The sequence below is a fragment of the Ixodes scapularis genome, unplaced genomic scaffold, assembly GCF_016920785.2.
Source record: "Ixodes scapularis isolate PalLabHiFi unplaced genomic scaffold, ASM1692078v2 PGA_scaffold5__190_contigs__length_132052651, whole genome shotgun sequence".
Lineage (NCBI taxonomy): Eukaryota > Metazoa > Arthropoda > Arachnida > Ixodida > Ixodidae > Ixodes > Ixodes scapularis.
The window spans coordinates 110,070,888-110,090,769 of NW_024609880.1; positions in this window are offsets into that span (position 1 = coordinate 110,070,888).

The window sequence follows — 19,882 nt, forward strand, 5'->3', positions numbered from 1 at the left end:
ACATCAGTCGTATGTGCAATGTGCATCCTCGTATGCGGACAATCTACGAAGACACACATCGAACATTATCCTAAAAATTCTTAATTCCAGCACGCACACGCTGTACGTTTAGTTCTTCTACCCTGTAGGGGCCACACGAGACCACTTCATAGGTCTCGCGTGACTCATGCAGTGGTGTCCTCTCTTCGTCCTTCAAATGTCTGCAGTTCTTTGAACCCGGTTTTAGTGTTTTTATGTAACAGCACGGTAAGCCCGTTAATAAACTTTTCATGGGAATAGTGGGGATAACTTCATCATCTTCACAATAGGGGCACTATGTGCTGTTTCTAGTCGATCATTTATCAAGTAAGCTATTTTTACGCTCCTTCAGCGTGTGCCTAACAGGAGCGTGACTTCATGCAATGTGAGCCATATCATCTGGCGTGGTTAGTTCGCCGAGAAACGTTAAAATTCGGCCTTGTATGCGTGATACTATGAGCGTGTAGTATATAGAATTATGTAGTTATGTAATTACAAAATTGATTTTTAAATGGTGACCGCAAAGAAAAAGTGTATTTTTAAACACCTTAATTGGGACAAGCATGTCACAAAACAATTTTTCCGCCAAAAAAAATGTATAGCAATATTTATTGCGTAAGACTATACGCAATAAATATTGCTATTTCGTCCGTTTTAAATCGCGCGCCACAAAGTTGGTAATACACGTCACAGAGTGGCTGGTATACGTCACGGAGTGACGTATACCAGCCACTCCGCGCGTCAAAATAGCGGGAGTTTCAAATGTGGAGAAGTTGTGACTCGGACCAAATTATGTCCTGTGGCGTAAATATTGCTAGAAAACATTTGTTTTTTCGCGGAAGATTTGTTTTTTGACATGCTTGTCCCACTTAGGCTGTTTCAAACAAACACTTTTTTCTTTGCAGTTACCCTTTAAGATATTTTCGCTCAGACAATATTGTCACGAAGGAATAGGCGAGGAAACAAACAATAATTGGGGGAAACTGAAACGTTTAATAGGACGAACTTGTGCCCCCCCCCCCCCCCCCCAAAAAAAAAAAAAGAAAAAGGAAACAGAAGATAACAGCATCTAGTTTCGCGGGCGTTGAAGTCGGCGTAAGAGCCGCTTTTGTACACGCGTGGGCTTCTGGAACAATCGGCGTAGAAGGTTCGCGCACAGAACATCCTAACCTCGAACATGAAACAGTGTTCTCAAATTTACCAGAACATTGAATTGCAAGTATAAATAAAAGACGCGTCGCGCCCAGGAGTCGAACCCTGACCCTAGCTCTTAGGGTGGGAGGCAAGCACGAGAACCGTCAGGCCACGGCCGCGCCGCCCACCTGACCTGCTATGCGCGCGGCAATATCTTGAAATTTTAGGTTGATCTATAGACGTAGTTTAATTTGTCTGGGTTTATTTACTATGTCAGCCGAAGGTGTGGCGAATTTGTCGGTGTTTGCCACAGCAAGTCCTTAGCTAACGACCCATTCTGAACAGAGTTTTACTACGTAAATACAGTGATGTCTCGTTAATATGGTCACCTCCGTTTCCGTAAAAAATCGTCCATAAGGTGAGTTGTCGTAATAACGAGACAAAAATCCCAGTTTTTCCCCGAAAGTGCTGTTCATATAGTGGGGTATCCATATTGACGGGGTCCATATTAACGAGACCATTGCTGTATACGTAAAAAAAAATAGGCTTTCGTAGTTTCGGAAAGTACATTGCCGATTGCTTTATTATGAAATTTATCTCCCATATCCAAACACTGTTTACCAAATGGCCGATTACCCATTTATATGTAAGTTGGCAAAGCGAAGCAGAGAATTTTATATTTTTAATTACATTTTATTTTAGCTACGTGTCTGTTACTCGTGCGTTATTCACCGAGGTTTTGTTGCGTTCTCCTGCAAAGAACAGTCTGTCAATGAACCGGAGTATAAATTTATTTTTCACTAGTGAAAACAAAATTGTAATGCGTTGGTTTTCTTCTTTTTCAGTTTCGTGGTCCAGATGAAAAGCTTTATATAAAATATGCTACGTATTATCCTTTACAAGGAACGGATTGCTTTTGGAATACTGTGACATGCGTGAATAGCACATATGTGCTTCACCTTCGGATGTTAATCAATGGAACAACGTAATGTTCTCTTTATCACTATTAAAGTCACCGATAACCTAAGAACAACAGAACGTGGCCAGTTGTCACAGATTTCCTCGCTTCACGTGATTTGTTCTTCATAAAAGCACATGGTGATGTTGCAATTTTGTGGACTGCCCAAAGGTAACGACATCATTGCGACTGTCCACGTCCACATGTTCATGGGTTATCAGTGACATAAAACTGCCCACCGCTGATGGCATTTCTAAGGTTTCCTCTCAAACACTCTTGCATTGCGCAGAGCTGGATTTGACACTCCCCCCCGGTTGGAAACAAACGCAGGACACACCAAGCCAAATGTAATTTGACATAAACTCAGACCACGTATGCATCTATCTACGCATATTATATTGAGGTGGGAAAACATCGTCTTCCCTGATAAAGACCGCGATCACGGGTTGCCATGGCACTCCGCAGTTGCTGCGATTGCAGTTGTACTGAACGTGCTATCGGGATCGAATGAAACGCGAACATTGGAGCGCGTAGCCGTCGACAAATTCTGCACCCTGTGGACGCCTCTCAAAGCAGATAAAACTGCACGGTGGAGGGTAGGGCGCTGCGAGAGTGTGCGTCCATGCTCCGATGTGTTTGAACCTCGCCCAGCACAACCCAAGCTTTCACGCTGCGCCGGCGTTGCGTTGGAAGTTCCGTCACTGTTCGCATTTCATTCGAACCCAATAGCACGTGATAAATGCCGTGCTTGAATTTGTTTTACGATTGGATGTTCATATGTAAACAAATTTCCCCGTGCGTCTTTGAAACTATTCTATGAAACTCTTCACGGTCGGTTCTTCAATATTACAGCTGCTGCGACTATTCAGAAAAAGAGATGGCATGACGTAATCGTGCGAACCTTGCTGGGGCACTAAGCATCTAAAATACGAAGTTCTACAACAACTAAAGAACGATTGCGTTGACATTCTCACAAAGCAGGTGAAAAGAAACCAAATTCATTTTACCAAGCACGTGTTTACATTTCTGGCGGCTGAAAAACAGACGGCAGCCGAAAAACAGGCTACGCACTCCGCTGCTGAAGAGCAGCAGAGTGCGTGTCGGCTTATATTATGAACAAAAAAAAAGAAACCTTCTATTTGAGGTGTTGATGTTTTTCTTTGTTTTGTTTTTTTGTGTTTTTGTAATTCAAAGTGTAGCAAATGTTGGTTGTCTGAAGTTCCCGCGTGAGGTCATGTGACTGTGTCGTCATGACCCTAACGAGACCAATCAAGGCGTTTTCGTCCTACCGGCACCGACGCCGGATTTTTTGTAACACCAGCTCTTAAACGCTACCGCGTTAATACGGGCATTTCAGAGATTGTCCGGGCCTACGCCTTGGTAAGCGTTTCTGCGCAGTGTGCAGTCGGCCACGGTGCCGGGTCCTGTCCATCGCTAGTGTGACGTCACGTGCAAGGGACGCTCAATAATAATTAAATTAGTTGAACCGGGTTCAATTGGAGTTATTAAGTTAGTGTGTCTTTATAAGGCGAAGGCAAATACATAATCTATATATATATTGGGTTATTCTTGTATTGTGTCGGCGATTCAATGTCCCAATGACATGTTGCAGACGACACTCCAACTTGCCAAATTCCCCTTAATGTATTTAGACAAGACAGAAGATTGTTTCGTTTCTTCGAGTTCCCCATATCAAAAACGGTGGGTACAATCACTACTGAGTAAAGTCGAGCATATGTTTTTGTTCAAGAATATTGAAATTGATTTTGATATCAAAAGAAAAGCCCGCAAAAGCGCAGTTGGAATGTGTTTAGGTTGCTTGACACTGAGTACCAAGGGAAGTACTAAATATTTATTGGGCTGCTCTTTCTTTTAGACCATAGTCAGAGCCAATAGAGCATTTTTATTGTGCGAATTTCGCATGACTCAGAAGCCATCTTCGATTGCGCAAGTCTTTCAAGCCAAGCGGCACATAACAAAATAAATGAAATTTTCTCTTTAATCTTTGTTATTACATGCGATGACGCGACATTTTCTAATACCACCGCTTAGTCAATAAACATATTTGGCCAATTTATTCGCTAGGTGTGATTATTATAAGGAGCCGTGCAATATTATAGTTAAATCTTCACGAACCCTGCGTGGTGCAGCGTGACAATGGAATTAAAATAAGCGTTTCACAAAAAGCTTTATTTTTGTGTTCATAAACAAAATTACCGCACTTATTTTTTCCCCAGGATGTTTGTGATCATCACACTTGCCGAGTCATACGGAGATGGGGTCCTCTGGCCAGCAAGGGCCGTGTTACTCACTTTCACTTACACCCGGGCGTTTAACACTGACGCCATACCACTTTAGCGGGATCCGACTCAAAACTGGAACAAAAGCGCTACGTCATCGTTATTCTCAATATTGGGTTTCTATGCGGTAATTTATAAGCTATTCAATGACTGCTATGTCACGTCTGTTAACCGCAGTCATTGTTTGAGCAGTGAGCGTTATGAAATGGTCTTCATTCCAAACTGACGAAAAAACATGGCGTTAGACAAATGAAGCCTCGCACCTATATTTAAACGAATCACTTGCGCATGTTCGGGTGTAAAACCGCGCCTTTACTTCTCAGCAGTATTCGTGTAAGGATAATCTATTGTTATGTGGTGAAAGAAACACATGCGTGGATGATCCATAGATTATATTTTGAATAAAATGCGCTAGAGAGATGGGAACGGTAATTATAATGTTTCAGCTGACCAGAATTCAACGCAAATTACAGCTTCAGAAATTAAATGTTTTTGTGCCATTCGATAGGTGTAAATGGTTGTGTGTTTCAACAATGAGTAAAGCACGGCTAGCCTAGACTAATGCAGTAATAAAACTGGTGCTTTTTGATTGCACGAGTACTTTAAAAAAAAAAAAAACGTAGACGTTCGAGACTTTAGCATAAAGAGTTTCAGTATATCGTTCAAATAGTTCCGATAACGATACGGTGCGTGCGCAAAGGCGACGGCAGAGTACTGGGGAATTGGATTGGACTCATCGGAACGATCTACTAGAAGTTCCTATAAAAAGGCGTTCAAAGTCCCATTGCTCTTTGAATGCTAGCGTTCTACAAACGGAGGCCATATTTGAGCGTTTCACGGAAAACACACGCGAAGCTGGTGCGCAAGCAGTCAAACGGCAATTTTCTAACCTTACTCTCCATGCTCATGAGACAGTTTCAAATTAAATTTTGACTGAACACAGGGTTCTCAACTGACGTGGAGGACGTTTTCTATACGGTCCTTTATGAACTTTTTCTTTTTTAGGCTGTGAGACTTTTTATTGGAAAAAATGAAGAGGTCTCATTTCGGAATGCGTGCGGTCTCTCAGTCAAAGGTTTACTGGAGCTGCTGAACCACTACCTTAACTCCATTTTCGTTTCCTTCGAGGGAGAGCTGTTTGTGCAGAAGCGTGGTATCTGCATCTGTTCCGCAGTAGCACCGGTACTGTGACATTTTTCTTGCAAATTGCGACAAGCGTATCTCTGAGAAATTGCAACAAAAGGAACATGTAAAATTTTCTCATTACGTAGACGATTATTTGGTGTGTGTGCGTGTTTCGTCCTGTAATTGCGGATGATCAAGCGATCGCGGGGTTTTAAAACTGTTCACAAGCTGTTTTTTCGGCTTAAGATTCCCCCACAAAACATCGGTTTGTGGTCGGCTGCAGTTTTTGGATCTTGAATTGTATTTCGGTGCAGGCATGCCTGCTGGGCGTATGAGCCCCGTTACAAGAAAGGAATGTTGCCGTTCTCTTCGAGGCACTCTAAGTTGGTGAAGAGGGGCATTGCATCATCTTGCATAAGGGCCGCACTAAGGAAATCTTCCCCACACCGGATGAAAAACAGTTTTCATTCTCAGTTTAGCAGACTTGAAGCGGCAGGGTACCCTCTGCATGTTCTTGCAAGATATTTCCGAGACATTAGCGAAAACGATTTTTAAAGAAGACAACAGCATAGTGCGCAACAGAGCTCCCAGGAGGGTGGGTAGGCCTGTCATCTTGCCTTACATTGACAATATGTGCCGCAATCTGAAAAAGGTGGCCCATCATTTTAACATACCGGACTTTTTTTTTCGTTTTTTTTTTTTTTTTTCTTTTTGCATTAAACAAATTATATTTGCTGTGTAAAAAGATAAGCAGATTGGGAAAGGAATCGGGTCGTGCCACAAGAGTCTTGCGAAAAACGACACGTCACTAAGTTCCGCGAGTGCGCCACAAGCGTCACGTACGAAATTCCCGTCATGTCGTAAGGTGTAGTACGTTAGACAGACGGGGAGGTGCATCAATGATAGTCAGAGAGCATGCGTTGGCGATCAGGTAATCCACGTCTGGACACCTAGCGGTCCACTGTGACCTTTGCGAAGGCGGACCCAACTCTGATAAGTGCAGCCCCATCTTTGGTGAGACCTGTGTCATGGGCCATTGCAAAACAAAAATGGCCAGAGAAATTCACGAAGCCTTCCTGATTAAGTCCCACAGCTCTTGTGTAGGCGCACCCTCTTGGTCCTTGTCCAATAAAGAATTCTACTATCTGAAGAACCAATGACGCGGGTATTTGAGGCAGGGGGGGGGGGGGGGGGGGAGTGTTTTTAGACCATATCTTTGTGTCCTGCCAAATGTTCCTTTTTTTTAAGTATGCCCTTGAAATAAACCATTCAGTTGAACGTTACGCCGCCTCTTGTCCAGTTCTCTCTTCGTTTTCGTCCGTGTTGTTTTGGCGTGTTACACTATAAGGAAGCATGAATTGGATTACGCTGTGGCCTGTACATCCGCTGTGACATTGACAGGAACGTGTTAAAACTGAACGTCCTTTAGCTTCGTCATTCATAGTCTTACTAATTGCAGTGAATTGGCTCTTCGTGTACTTTGAATTACGCGGACGTTTATGTGTGGAGAAGCAGAAGGCGAAGATATGTGTCTTGATATGATTTAGTGCTGCATAAGATTTATCAAAATGTAGAGTACAAAATGCAGTCAGTACAATACCACTCTGAGCACGTGGTGAATTGAAATCAATCAGATTCAATTATCACTAATCGTACGTTCAAAGAGACCTTTATGCGATGGTCTATTAAGGCAACAATCATGGCTCATTCGCAGACTATAAATAAGGAAACACATGTCCTCGCTCGTTTTCCTCCGACAAAGAGAACTCTTCAGCGGTGCGAGACAAAACTCCCATCACTCAATCAGTGACAGCCGCCCCACGACGGCTTCCTTAAAAGAATCCAGGCCGCGCCCATAATCTTCGCTTTCTCTCCCCGCGAACATCGGCCACTCTCGTCGTTGTCAGTTTGCGGCGACACTCGACTTTCTCTAACCTCGCCCTCAGCTTTATATAAGACAGATACAAACCTATTCTGACTGATGGCACATGTTTTGAGAGTGTGCTTTGACGATGGTCTAAACGAGCAAAAGAAAACCCTGGGATTTTCACACTCTTGAAACAGGATATTTGCACGGAAAAAAACGCGGAAATGTTGATAAATCACGAGATAAAGACAACCTTAAAACGAAATGGCCGAGAGAACGATTCCCTATTTTATGAGGATTTGAGTGTGCGTGGAAATCGACATTGTATTTTTTAATTGATGTAAATTCAGCGGAGATATTTTTAGGAAGACTGATATACCGCCAGAAATCAATGCATTTTTTTACGCAATATTTATCCGAGTCACGTAACTTGCAAAAACATTATGCGGCTAATTTTATATTTAATGTATGAAAAAAAAGAGATAGTAATAAAGTTTTAGCATGAAAAAAAATCAAATAGACCTTCTACAGCTTTGCATCTTTTGTGAATCTCAAATTCTTACTCTAAATTAAAAATTAAGTACGATTTTTTTTTTAAGTAAAACATGTTTTGTCAATGCTGAGCCTCCTGCCAACGTAAGGTGGTGTCCTTTTCATATAAACATGTACCTGTCTCACAGAATATATGTGAATACCGTAAAATTTAATGAAAAACAAAAAAAAAAACCAAAGACTCACAACGGTACAGCATCACCTTTTATTTACCGTTCTTAAACGGTCAGCCAATTCACTTCTTTTTCTCGTGAGGGTAATTATTAGGACCGAATTTTCTAATACTACGCAGCCGACGATCGCTGTCAGTTTTCCCGTTACGCTACCTCGTTGTGCTCAAAATCCCCGGATCTTTCGCACATCCGCGACAGCCGCTCCCCGTTCCCGATTACAAGACAGGCATTCGCACGTAGGGGGACCCTCCCACGGCACAAAGAAACCCGCCAATTTTCTGCTCCTTTGGCGCAAGCAGGCGTGAGAGCAACGCGTGTGTTGGGAGGAGCGCACGTTGGTCGCGTGCCGATGAAAGTGCCGTCGACGGGCCTTCCCTAGCAGTCACGCCCCGCCGCATGCCCGACGTTAACCCCTGCTACGTCGCCTCCTTTGTACCGGGTCAACAGACGAAAGAGTTCTCCGGACAAACATACCGAGGATGGCTCCGTTCCTAGAGACGCTAAATAAGATACACCTCAGAGTAGCGAGGCTTCAGCCATCTTGTTACTGAGCTCATTCGTTATTAACATAAAATTATATATTTATTTATCTCTTCAGATATCCGTTCGCGCGTGCCTTATAACTTTAGCTGCTGCTTTCACGTTGTTTCCTTATGACAAAATATTCTCACGAAGAAAAATTGGAATCCTTTCCTCCGCTGATGAAAGACAGTGATGCTAACAAATAACTCTTCTTTTAAGGCATATGAGATAGACTCTTTTGTAACAAATATGGCCAATTCGTCAATGAATGTTAGGGGGAATGCTCCTGACCTCTGGCGACTTCCCCCTCATCTTCCTTGACCACACGCACCCTCAGCGGGGGCCCCCACCACAGCCAAACTCGGCAAACAAGGATCCACACATAGGCGGGCGAGCCGAACTCCTCCGCAGCAGTAAGGGGTCCCAAGTTTGCGAGTTAGCAGGCGGAAGACTCCACAGCCGAAGGGGGGGTTGGACGTGCAGGTTGCTAACCAGAGGCAGGATGATGTTCACGGCAAGGTGTCCGGGCGCCGAGTCCTCTGTAGCCACTTTGGCAACCAATCCCAGAAGGTTCTCTTAGAGCCAATCAAAAGGCTCGGAGCCCAAACTAAATATGAACACTCATAAAACAACGGCATACACAAAACCGAACACAATCTGAACGAAGCTCTCAAGAGCAGCCATAAGCAATGCAAGGCACATTCGTAGACAGACTAGTTATACATACCCAGCGAAGAACCACCTCCGAAGTAGAGATCTCAAAAGCAGACATGCGTAAATCAAAACATTTTCAACGCGGGGTTCTATAAACTAAGTGTAGCGTTACAGCGTTCCCGTTCGCCCCTATTTGGGGCCCTTCGAATCCGGTAGAAGCCACTAGCCGTGCCGTGGAGAAAAACGAACCCTCGGAGAAGGTAAAAACCTTACAGTAAAGCTAGACTAAACACTCGAGCGAGCAAAACTTCGCGACAATATCTGCGGGGTTTCAGTGTTTAATTACTTTTATAAGTTGGTGTACTTCGGCATTTTGTCCCATGTGGAACCTAAAAACGGGCGCGTATTATCACTGAAAAATAAATTGTATCGAAACACAAGTCTCCTCAAGAGTTATAGTTGAATGTTATTTTAATAAATTTGTGGACACCCTTATGAGTGGACCGTGGACTTTCTGAATTAACCCCCCCCCCCCCCCCCCAATGTTTAAAAACAAAAACAAAAAAGCATAGATAAAACAGCAAAAAAAATTTGAAATCTTAGCGAGGGTATAGTCGTATCCAAATCCTTCATTTTTATACGTATGTCAGGCGCTTAATCTCGTCTATTATCAAGCACCCTGCCAGTGCCAGATCGATGAAATCACCACTTTGGAAGACGGTGGCAGGAGAGTGGAGTGAGTCAGTCGGTCACCACATAATCAAACAGTTTCTTAGTTTTTTTTTGTTTTGTTTTTTTAGATTGGATTGGACAACAGGGTTCAAAACTACACTGGGGATGGTTATCGGTCTTTAAAATGAACGCCTTCTTCGTGAGGGAAGCATTTCTTCGATTGAAAACACTTTATGTTTTGTCGTGTCACATAGCAGAAAGTTAACTGGGTAAAAAGAAAGCGAGACGCTTCGGATGATTACGCTAAACAGTACTCTGGCTTTGAACTATGTTTTGACTCATTGTTCGTCGTTTGTAAATACTACAAACGACGGACACCAAGTTTTATGGAAGCAACATTATTATGGAACCTTAATATGGTTACACGGTGGAGTTTGCCAAACCTTGCTAATCACTGGAGAAGGAACACAATCAGGGTTTTCTTCAATGTTCGAAAATTCATTGCGCGACTTCTTTTTAGCTAGTTTAACATAACAATCCTTATCTTGAGAATGTCTCAATATGGTCGGAATGGACCAAAGATGTGATCCCTACAGTCGAGAAATAAGTCCTTTTCCGCCTCCTCCGAGAAACCCATCGAACTTGCCGCTTACTTATTTCGAAAATGCCCCCAATATATGTATTTGTTTCATGAAAATAAAAAATTAGACGCCTTTTCCTCTGTCTGATTTGGGATGAAACCACCAACGGGTTTACCCTAACCGAGGTCGAGGGAAAGCGTGTACACATGCGCAGAGGCTTATTGAAAATATTTCATCTATGCAGTGGGTGCATGAGAATTTATTTTATTTTAATTTATACAGAGTTTCACAAGTGCAGTAGTTATTTATACGAACACGTTCCGTTAGAAGCCTTGAAAGGCCGAACGGTAACATCTAGCTAAGAAACCATCAACACAACATTGAGGAATCAACTTCGTCAAGAAGTACGAATTCCCGCACAAGGAGATCTGACATTCATGAACGAGGATTTTGTAATGCCGGAAGCTTTACAATTGAATAGTCTTCCTTATAGCTTGAAAGGTCGAACGGCAGATTCTAAGAATCCACCATTATAATGTCGAACAATAAACTACGTCATAAAGTGCGGATTCCGGCACTGAAGACTTGACATTTATGAACGAGGATTTTGTATTGCCGGAAACTCTAGCATTGAATAGACTTTCTATTAGTTATGTTGTTGTTTTTTCGTTGCTTTTGGGTGTGTTCAGATAAGGACGGTCATGGTGGTGTCATGCCTATTATTTGTTTTCAATTAAATTTTTACATGATGTAGCGAAACCTATCCACACAACGGCACGGACCTTAGTTGTCCTAGATACTTCCTTGTATTCGCGATAAAAATCGCATTCCAGAGAAGGTTCAAATCACGATTTTTCCAACTGCGCGATGACACAACTTTGAAGGCCGGAGGAATAAAGAATGCAACTTTCTGCACCGTCAAAGTTTTTACGTTGAATGCACGCATAGCTTTCTGCCAGAAGTAGTTAAAGTTAACTTATAGGAGCAAATATTTCAAGCGAAATAAAATGCCAAGCTTGGCTTCAGGAGCAAATCTTACATAATGAGGCATTTTTCGGCGAATTCTTAGGTCGTTTTAAATTTATATTCTAAAGTTGAAACTTTTTGTGCCGAGTGTTTCATGCTTTGTGAGCTTTTAATAAATTAATTAGAGTTTTACTGTTGAAAGTGTTTCCTTCATTGCGAACGTAACTTTAGTCAAAATCGAAAAAGACAAAATTTTGCAATTTTTTTACGGCAATGAAATAAACAACTATCATTCTCGATTTTCTTTAAATATTACCCGATGGGCCCTGGAGGACTGGTAATTACAAATCTGCAAATACATGGTGCATTATTGTGTGTTAAAACAAAAATAAAATAAATGTGTTACCAGGTCGTGGTCGCAACAATTACCGCTGGGGCGTCTTAACGACTAGTGGTACACGAGTGAGGCATGCCACAGTATCCGTGCTTGGTCATATTAATGTCCAGGCACGATGAAGTACTCTGCAAATAACATGTGACCTTGTTTGCATCGCTTAAGTAGCTGATATTGCCTATGAATACTGAACTTTACGGCGCGTCCGATCCTTATTAGGGTGTTATACTTGGCTGGTTAGATACTCATCGTGCTACCTTTTCAGATTAGTACTTTAATATGAGTACTTGGCAGACAAAACAATTCGATCCGTCGTTTTAGGCACCGCTAGGACCGAGCGATGTTACGGAAGCTTTTGGCCCGACCGATTGAGGGCGTGGCGTGAACAGACCCAGGCAGCACACGATATTGGGCCAACATTGGAATTGATGGGACAAAGAATGGCCCAACAATGGCCCAACTGAGCCATGTGTTTACCAATATTGGAATTACCTGGGCCAATAATGGACTATCATAGCCAATGTTTTTCCAATATTGGTGATGCACTGGAATAAGCTGTCCAATATTGGACTGTGAAAGCCAATGGCTTGCCAATATTGGATAAATGCTGGCATAACCTGTCAAATATTGGACTGTCAAAGCCAATGGTTTTCCAATATTGGATATATGCTGGCATAAGTTATCCAATATTGGACTGCCAAAGCCAATGGCTTTCCAATATTGGATATATACTGGCATAACCTGTCCAATATTGGACTGTCAAAGTCAATGCTTTTTCCAATATTGGATATATGCCGGCATAAGTTATCCAATATTGGACTGTCAAAGCCGATAGGTTTCCGATATTGGATATATGCTGGCATAAACTGTACAATATTGGACTGTCAGAGCCAATGGCTTTCCAATATTGGATACATGCCAGCATTAGCTGTCCAATATTGGACTGTTAGAGCCAATGGCTTTCCAATATCGGATGCATGCTGGCGTAAGCTGGTCAATATTCAACTGTCAAAGCCAACAGCTTTCCAAGATCAACTCATGCTGGCGTAAGCTGGTCCAATAGTGGACTGTAAAAGCCAATTTGGATTTCCAATTTTGGAAGTATGCTGACTTGTGCTGGTCATATTGCACTGCCAAGGCCAAGGGCTTTCTAATATTGAATATATGCTGTCATATGCTGTTCAATATTGGAGTGTTAAAGCCACAATTTCCAGTATTAGAAATACAGGGATGAAACTGGGCAAAGCAGCTTTGGAGAAATTTTGGGAGCAGAAAAAAACTATTTTCATGCAGGCTAGCAGCAAAAACGATGTCTTGGAGCAAGTTGGGACCAGCATTCGTCAGTTTTAAGAATTAAAATAGAGGCTAAATGTCACCTGGTTTTCAAAACTCAATGAAATATGGCATATAGATAACTTAATCAATGGGAACTCAACAGTGGTTTAATTAACCTTTTATTTGAAACATTTTTCACAAACTTACATGAAAATTAGACAAATCATATAAAGCAAAACTGCACGACAGTGCGACACGTGATGGAACCAACTTGCAAAGTGGTAAAAGTAAGCAAACAGATACATATATACTGCGCCTCGATCTGGCCGGCCGCGCTCGCTCTGCGGAAATGTGAGCGTGGGACTCTCGAGCCCCGTTAGCTTACTGATGCTGCAAGACGCTACTTTGTTGTCGCGAATCATTTGCCCTTCGAACGGTCGCGAAGCCGTTGCGCCCGGCGTACCCTACGCAGCATATTTCAGAAACCGTTCGCGCAGCATCGCAACCTTCTTACTGCGAGCGTCGGTGATTCATCGTGTGTTGAAAGTCGGACGATGTGCTGTTCGAGGTGTCTTTTATGTGCAACTCTTTCGGAAAAAAATTTGAAGTTTAAAAACGCGAACCTAACAGTGTACAAACAGTTTTAAATTTATTGATAAAAATATATTTATATATTTATAGATATATTTGTGTACATCGTGCGCAAAAAATAGTCGCGCTTAGTTCTTCATTCTAAATTATAATGTAAGTTAAAAGACGCAGAACATACTGTCGTCACACTTGTCCCGTTTAGAACCACTTTTGGACTGGACAGTTTCTTTAGAAGTTCGAAAGCTGACCTTCAAAGAGCTGTCCTGTGAAATCGGTAATGACAGCAAGGTAGACGCTATGCGTGTTTAAAGCCAATCCTGTCTCCGGTTAGGGTCACGTGACTACTGTCTCAAAGCTGGCGATAAGGCAGAGCACGGAACCTGCCTAAAGCACAAGGTCACGCATAACTTCTACTGCACTATCAACCTTGGGTAGAAGTGACAAATTCTCTCGCTCCGTTCATTGTTGAGATGCCCCTGAAGATAAGCCTTTGTAAGCGCACCCCACCCCTGTTCTGGCCTGCTTGCTTTGTAGTCCTTCTCTCTTTTTTCTCTCTCTCCCTAAGCTGAAGGCGCGGTTGCTGTGCGTCCTCGCCGGATTTGAATCCGCTATCTGTGCGCGGGTAACGGCAGAAGTGTGATCATGTGGTTTGACGGATGACACATTACCCGTTGACAAACTCGGAATGCCTGCGTCGCAAGGACCGGACCTAGTTTCGCGCGTGATGCGGCCTGCGGGGTGCAGGCCCGCTGTGGATTTCGCTTCTGTGGTAAATGGTATCTCGTTCGAAAAGTCCTACCCGTGTCGATTTCTTCAAAGAGGCCCAAGACATTCTTGTGAACAGTTTAGTGTCCGGTTCGGCAAATGGCAGCGTGTGCTACATTGTGTTGAATCTTCACGGATCACTTCCTTGTAGTTTTTGTGTTTGAGTGGTTGTTCTGCAGTGCCCGTGTTGACATATAAGTCGGATTACATCTTTCAAGTCCAGTATTTTCAACGTAAGTGTGCTGCAACCTACTTGATGATCATTGTCCGTTCTTGTATGGGCAATCTTCCGGATAACCTCTAGAATTGGGCATTGCCTATCTCCTGGCAGCTGGGAGAATAATTTTCCCGCAATTTTACCGACAGTCGCCTGCCATTATCTGTCTGAAATAATGTCACAACCGCAGGTAGAATACTGACTTTTTTTATTCTACCTGCGTTTCGCAAAAACACGTTTCGTTGCCACCTTTCTGGTCGACATTTACGTTTCATCGACATTCGTTACGCGAATTGCGCGCTGTAGGGGCATTTCGTCGCGCGTGTATTCCTGAGGCGCGTGCTCACCGAACCAGCCCACCCTTTCACGCCGCTTAATGCTAATCTGAAGCGGTTCATTGCAACAAAAAAAGAAGAAAAGAAAACATATTTTGAGTTTTTTTATGAAACATCGCGTGTTGATGAAACGATCTGTCTATAAAATGTAGTTCGATGAACTGATTGCACCGCCAATGAGGGGCGACTAGTGGTAGAATTTTGGCGAAACAATTCTGTCAGCTGCCGGGAGACTGGACACTACCCAAGAAGTACCCCGGTTGTTGCTTGCTTTGCAGTCTTTTTAATTGTATCACAGCTGAGTAGTACCTCTTCACATATTACGAATTGCTGAGATTGTGCTTGTCTACAGAATAAGCTGTGTGTAATAAACTGTTAGGAGATTTCAAAACAATCCCTTGTGTCTGTTTACCTTCCTTTTTGCAAACAACTTTGCGAGGGCACTTGCAAAGAGCTGGGCGAGTGCAACGATGGCCAAAAATCAGCATGACGGCCAACATTGGATCGGGTCGCGCTTCCAGTGTTGTCCAATATTACGCCGGTCTTCGCCAATGTGGGAGCACCTTGGCTGGAACCATGGTTTAGCAATGGCCCAACATTGGCACCAATGATGGGGCCGACATCGGCTGGAACGATGGCTGAACATTGGCCCAACATTGGCACCGATCACTGGGCCAACATTGGAAAGGGTAGCGCTTCCAATATTGTCCAATATTGAGGCCGGTCTTTGCCAATGTTAGGCCAATGTCGGACCGACATTGGTGTGCTGCCTGGGGAAGGTTAAATCTGGTGACATATTATGGCATTGCAACGCATGTCGCAGCTAAGCTCCAAGCAGGAGCATAATTGAAGACGGCGCCGGAGGAAAATAGCGTTTTTTGATGCAGACTTGCCAACAAAATAAGTGGCAGCCCCCCCCCCCCCCCCCCCCCCCCACACACACACACACATTCCCTCACGGAACCCTATGGCAGAAAGTGAGGCCGAAGGTGACCAAATGCTGTATGAGGGGGAGGGGGGAGAGGAGGACCTACGCAAAATGGAAGATTTTGTGTGTGTGTGGGGGGGGGGGGGGGGGGCCGGGCCCCATGGGCCTCCCCCCTGGCTACGTGCCTGCCTCCGACGCTGAGCCGCTTACGCTACCTAAATCTCCTTTAACTCAACCTTGATTTTCACTCATTCCCCACTGTTTTTCGAGACATAACCTGTTATCGTTCCGCCCTAGCCACGCCCGCCATCGGTCGGGGCAAAACTTCCGCAATGTCGCTCGTTCAAGCGATGCATGGAGAAATGAATCAAACTATATTGTCAGCATGCTTTTGAGCGGTGTCCAAAAGTACGAATCAAATTATTTTGTCAACCAGGTACTAATATTAATGTACTAAAGTAATATGGTAGCACAATGAACATGTAACCAACCAAGTATAACAACCTGATAAGGATGGAAGGATGGAAGATCGGTGGCCGACAATAAAGAAAAAAAAAAAAAAAAGATCGGTGGCCGAGTGGTCTAGCGCACACCAGCTCGGAGCACATGGAGCGAAAGCTCGCGCTGCAGAACCCAGGGATCCTTGGTTCAATCCCCGCCCCTGCCCGTTTCGATCTGGATGAGCATCGTACCGGCGTGCAGTCGTGCATCACTACTGCGTGGTGGACGATAAAGACCCCAGGTCTGGCTAAATTGCTCAACTTTAGCTGAGACACCAGACGCCCACTGAGGCAGACTAACTTCCGGCTGTATAAACATACACACAACAATTTGCTTTTGCTAATAAGGATGGGACGCACCACACTGCTCAGCTTTCATTTGCAATATCAGCCACATCAGCGATGAAAACATGTTAACGTGTTATTTGTAGAGCACTTTGTGGTGCCTGGGCATTCATATGACCAAGTGCGGATACTGTGGCATGCGTCACTCGTGTACCACTAGTCGTTAAGACAGAAACGCCTTAGCGATTATTGATGCGAGCACGACCTGGTTACACATTACTTTTTTGTTAACAAAACAATGCGACACGCCTTTTCAGACTTGTAATTTCCGGCCATCAAAGGTTACCGGGTAAAACTTAATTTTCCGCACAAAAATTGCAAAATTTTGGTTTTTCGATTTTGACGAAATTTCCGGGCGCAATGCGGAAAGCACTTTCGACAGTAGAACGCAAATTATTTGTTAGACGTTCACAAATTAAGAACCACTCGACACAAAAAGTTTCAGCTTTAGAATATACATTTTAAGCGACTTAAAAATTCGCCGAAAAATGCCTCATTATGAAAGATTTGCTCCAGAAGCCATGTTTGGCATTTATTTCGCTTGGAATATATACTCATATAAGTTACCTTTAACTAATTCTAGCAGAAAAGTATGCCTCCACTAAACGTAAAAACTTTGACGGTGTAGAAAGCTGCATTCTTTATTCCTCCGGCCTTCAAAGTTGCGTCATCGCGCAGTTGGGAAAATCGTTGTTTCAACCTTCTCTCGAATGCTATTTTTCTCACCCATAAAAGAAAGTATCTTGCAAAAGTAATCTCTGTGCCATTGTGTCGACAGGTTTCGCAACCTCATACAAACATTTAATTAAAAACAAAAAATAGGCATGATACTACACACCATTTTTCTATTAAAGGCCTCTGCGTAGTGTAGACCTTTCCCACAAGTAAGCGACCATATCTTGCTAGTATCCGGCGGCGCGCTCAGCCATATGCCGCGACTACGCGTATAAGAACCCTCGTGCGAAGTCCAACCGCCGACCGTGGTACCGAGGCCGCTTTAACAGATGAAATTACACGGAGACGGCTCCTCCGCACACTCTCTCAACCTATGACGCAGCGTGCACCTCGCTGCGCCCGTAAGGGCCCGTTCACACACATGCGCCCGTAGCGACCACAACGACTGGAACAACCGAAACGACCGTTGCAAGGGTCTGCATTCGTCAGTTGCCATAGCGACGGAGGGACGCACGCACGTGTCGTACACGTCGCAAGGAGTTGGAGCGCGCCCAACTTTTCCCGCTGCGTTCAAGGAGGTTATAAGTACTACGAGGTGGCATGATGCAATATTGTCACGGGTGGGGAGTCGTGACCAAATAACAAGAAATAAACAGAAATAAATGAACGTTTAATGTGGCGAACTTGTGCCAAAAATAAAGAAGGAAACAGAAGAAAGCAGAGCGTCGCGGGCGTCGAAGTCGGCGTGTCAGCAGATCGAGCGCTAGGGCGAGACTGACTCGACAAGGTCGCGGGCGGCCTCTTATCTAGGGTGCGCCGCTATCTCGAAGATTCGGCAAAAGCGGTTCGAGCGTCGCGTGATCGGGGCGAGAATGAACACGCACTTTCTAGAAAACAAAAGCAGGGATAAATGATAGAAGTTACGTGCGGTACATGAATAAACGGGAACTTTCTGGAGGACCGTGACCGAGCGTTGCTTTCTCAGCCTTGCGCGCGGCAATATTGGTGAAGTCTAGTCATAAAACGTTTAAACGATGTTGTGGCCAACGTGACCGTAGATCTCTCTGGCAATCGGTGCGCATGACATGTTGCGTGTGAGATGGATGGTTGATTGCAAAAGGATTCCATTGCAGGCTTGCGCACACTCCGTCCGGTAGGTTTTATCAGATCGAAGGCTAGACGAAGGCTAGCTACGGTCACGTGATGCGGTCACGTTGGCCTGATAAGTGAGGGGGGTAAGGAGAAAAATGAGAAAAAGGCGAGGCGTCAAGGGAGCATGGCTTGTGGAGGCTACGCGGCGGACGTCATGCCCTCTCCTGCTTTTCTATCCTCCTTGGCTGCTTTGGAAACAACCGAAACAACCGTAACGACAGACCAATCACAGGTCGAGGAGAACTGGTCGCGCGCGTTGCATACCGGTGGTGCCGGGCTCCTTCTATCTGCAAACATGGCGTCGGTGGTGATCGTCGACGTGGACAGCGTGGTGAAAGCTCATTGTTCTGCGTAAAAGCGCTATCCTTGATTGTGAATTTTCTTCATGTGTCGCTATGATAACCCAGCACGTACTAGAAGGGACGACCCACCTACTCGTGCGGCGATGTCGTGGTGGCACTCTCAAGACAGCAGAAACACCCGTGCCGTCGTGTTTGTTTACTTCGACTACAGTCGTGCTTTCTAAGCATTTGTGTTCTTATTTGCCGCATTTCGTGTGTGTGCTCAAGTTCAAGGCATTACTGGCGCGTATCGTATAAAGGATGCTAATTTTCACGCTTTTTCATCACCGGAGAAAAGTGATTAGTGTTAGCAGTCCTGAACGCTCGCAACGTCTATCTGACCACGAAATCATATTTCTAAGTTGCTATATCGCTGCTAAGATTACATCGTCTATTATAATCGTAGAAAAAGCGTGTGGCAAGATTTGTACTATTGGCAAAGTCGTGTATTACAGTCTTAATGGTCTGAGACGGCGTACCGGCGTACTGCATCGTTTCCTTTTCTTTTTTTTCATCCACTGTACCTTGCAAGCCTATCATGAAAATAAATAAATAAATAATAGTAAAACTTTAGGCCATAGAAAACTGTCTGTCTGTATTCTGTTATGGTATTGAGTGGCAGTGCGTCTCCTTTTTAGAAGCACCGCTGAAACAGCTGACGGCGGCGTAGAAGCGGTCGCCGTGCTGACGACCCGCTGCGCTTGTTGCAGTGGTTGCAGGTGTGTGTACACGCGGCACAGAGCGATCGTTTCGGTCGCTCCGGTCACAACGGGCGCAGTCGCATGCAACCGACGTGTGTGAACGAGCCTTAACGCCTATATGGCGACGGTGAACGAAACCTC